Consider the following 3784-nt stretch of genomic DNA (forward strand, 5'->3'; position numbering starts at 1 on the left):
GCAGGGCAGGAACCCGAGGCAGGAACCAGGAGGTGGGAACTGAAGCCAAGACCCTGGAGGAACCCACTGGCTTGCTTCCCCATGGCTCACGTTCAGTTAGCTTTCTTAAAGAGCCTCACGCCCTCTTATCACAGGGGCTGGGCCTTCCTCCTCTTTCATCAGATTAGCAATCGAGGAAATGCCTCACAAAAATGGTCTCGCAGGCTGGTCTGACGGGGAATTCCTCAGTCCAGGCGCCCTCTTCCCAGTGACTCAAGGTTTGTGTCAGTTTGACAACTGAAGCTGACTATGACACTGTGGAACACCGAGGCCCAGGCCCCACCCCTACTACCGAGCACCCCCGCTACCAAGCACCCCTGCTACCAAGCACTCCCGCTACCAAGCACTCCCCCTACCAAGCAAGAGGAATGAGAAATCAGGATCACTTTTTGCTGCTCAAACTGCTACCCACCTTAACGTAACTCCACCTCAAATCCATTTAGCAAGGATCTCTGGGTCTGGGACTCAGGCATTCCTGGTTTCCTGAAGGCTTGCCAGGTCGTTCTGATGAACTGGCATTGGGTCACATTGATTCAGGCCTGATGTGTATTTCTGAAGACCTGGATGCTCCCTAAATTCCCCAATTCCCCAAAACAGAGACATCAGCTGGGTACCGAGAGTATTTGAACACAGGAGGCTATAGGGGACATTTCCCATCCAAACCACCACACTCAGCAAGCTCTCCTCAGTCTTGAACTGCGGCTGTGACCACCACGCATCCTTAGGGAGCCTTCCCTGATTGCTCCCTGGAAGGGGTTCCCGCCTATGAAACTCAGATTACCTTTCATAAGGAATGCTTTCCCAGCTAGACTGGGAGTTCTTAGAGTCAGGGTGGGTGTCATCCTTTGGGCTGTTACTCTATGTTCCCAGGGGCAGGGTGATTCAAAACATCCTCCAAAGTGCACAGAGGCTCACTGAGATCCTGTGGAGAGAAATTGTTGCATTTAATGATTCGATGACTACATTTCTTTTTTCAGTGCTAAGGATAAAACCTAATGATTTGTGGTACTAGGCAGGGTCTCCACCACTGAGCCACACTCCAGCCCCTCACTGGGGGATCCTAGGCAGGGGCTCTACCGCTGAGCCACACCTCCAGTATTTGGCTATTTGAGGCAGGGTCACACTATTTAGCTCAGGCTGCCCTTGAACTTGTGATCCTCTTGCTCAGTCTCCTGAAAAGGTGGATGACAGGCTGTTGCCATCATGCCTGGGCATTTATTTTCCTGAGGCTGAGCAAAGCTAAGGACGTGTTCTCCCACAGGGCTGCAGCTCAGTCTGCTACCTGGTCCTTAAATTTATACTTGATTACTTCATTAAACACATACACGTGAAAGATTTTAAATTGCTGTCATCCCTTTAGAAATGTCTGTCCTTGTTCGAAGTCACACTTCCCAAGAAACTTTTGCTTCCCTCCCCTTCACTGGGCCTCTGCGACTGTCATACCTGCTTTCTGAGTCACTGAACACACATTTCTAGAACTTAGCGTGTTCATTCCAAGGTGTTCCATAGAGAAATGCAGGGGACTGAGTCTGGAGAGACAGCTCCGTGGCTAAGAACACTGGCTGCTCTTGCAGGGGACCCAGGTTTAGTTCCCAGCACCCACATGATGGCTAACGCAGGTCCTTAACTCCAGTTCCTGGGAATCCAATGCCCTCTTCTGGCTTCCGTGGGCACAGCACACTTACATACACGCAGGCAAAACATTCCTACCCTAAAATACAAATTAATAATTTTTTTTCCTTTTTGAGACAGGGTCTCCCTGTAGCCCCATCTGGCCTGGAACGCACTATGTAGACCAGGCTGGCCTGGATCTCATGGAGATCTGCCCGCCTCTGCCTTGAGTGCTGGGATTAAAGGCATGTGCCACCATGCCTGGCTTTTTTTTGAATAAAATTTTTAAAATTTAAGAGCACACACTGACTGTGCGACAGTCACAGCTGACAAAATTCACAATGATTCTTGCATATCCTGTCACATGTGCTATGCATGTCCTGTCACATGTGCTACTATATTTAGATTCTCCAACTTATGTCCAAATCTGTTTGTTGCTTTCTTGTTTTTTCTTCCCACTTGGTTTGGCTGAGTCAAGACCCAAGCAGCCCACACACATGTGAGACTCATGTGAAAAGCCCTTAGGACTTTTCTAGTAAAAAATCGTCACATATCAGCTCTGTGCTTGGCACTTTGCTGGACTGTGGGGAGCAAAAACATTGAGGCTGGGGCTGGAGAGACGGCTCAGCAGTTAATAGTGCTTGCTGCTTGAGATCAGTTTCCAGCACCCAGGAACACCAGCTCCGGGGGATGCAATGCCCTTTTCTGGCCTCCACAGGGAACTTCATTACACACACACACACACACACACACACACACACACACACACACATATATTTCACAAATAAAATAAATATTTTTAAAAGTTAGGACTGGAGAGATGGTTCAGTGATTAAGGGCACATACCTGAGTTCAGTTCCAGGACTCACAACCATCTATAACTCCAACTCCAGGGGAGCTGGTGCCATCTTCTGGCCTATGTGGGCACTACACTCACATGCACTTAACCCCCCCCCCCCACGTATACATAAACTTAAAGAAAAGAAATTGAAGCTGAGCCTGGTGGCACACATGTCTATTATATGGGCACTCAGGAGACTGAGGAGTCCATAACCATGAGTTCAAGGTCAGCCTTGGCTACATAATGAGTTCCAAGACAGCCTGGGCTATAGTTTGAGACCTTGTTGAAAAAACACCATAAAAAGGCCTGGGAGATAGCTCAGTCAATAGAGTGCTTGCCATCAAGCATGAGGTCCTGATTTCAATCCCCAGAACCCATAACAAAAAACAAAATACAAAAAGACAGGGACTAGAGAGACAAAGAGCACTGGGGGCTCCTACAGACAAACTACGTTCGGTTCCCAGCACCCATATGGCGGCTAATAACTCTAACTCCAGTTCCAGGAGATCTGAAACCCTCTTCTGGCCTCCATGGGCATCACACACATATGGTGCACTTACACAGATGCAGGCAAAACACTCATATACATATAAAAATAAATAAATATATATATAAAGTAAAAACAAATCTTGGTGTTTGGCAAACACGTATACTCCCTGGACAGGCAGAGATCTGTGATTCCCTGGGAACTCGCTGGCAAGCTCCAGGGCAATGAGAGACCCTGTCTTAAAACAAAAAGAGGACAGGGCCTGATGGACACCTGAGGTTGACTTACAGACTCCACATACATATGCATACATGCACACCTGCACACACATGAACATGCACACACACACAGTTCAGTGAGTGACACTTTTGCTGCTCAGAAATGTGAAGACTGGTTGTAATGTACTGTGGACACTAAGATAAGGTTCATTTGTCATGAGAGGAAAATTTGGGGTGTGGGTCCACAAAAGAAGTTCAGCAGCACTCAGAGGTGAGCTCAGTGATGGGGAAAGACCTTCCACATGGCGTTGCTGCATGTGCCAAGGTCCTGTGGTAGAAGGGCTTGGCATGCTGGGATGTGAATCTCACCAGTAAAATGATGGCCTAGAATTCCCCAGTGAGGGGCTGGGGTGTGACTCAGTGGTGGAGCCCCTGCCTAGAATCCCCCAGTGAGGGGCTGGGGTGTGGCTCAGTGGTGGAGCCCCTGCGTAGAATCCCCCAGTGAGGGGCTGGGGTGTGGCTCAGTGGTGGAGCCCCTGTCTAGGGTCCCCCAGTGAGGGGCTGGGGTGTGGCTCAGTGGTAGAGCCC

Source organism: Nannospalax galili, unplaced genomic scaffold (genome assembly GCF_000622305.1).
Source record: "Nannospalax galili isolate Female #2095 unplaced genomic scaffold, S.galili_v1.0 scaffold960, whole genome shotgun sequence".
In the NCBI taxonomy this organism is placed as follows: Eukaryota; Metazoa; Chordata; class Mammalia; order Rodentia; family Spalacidae; genus Nannospalax; species Nannospalax galili.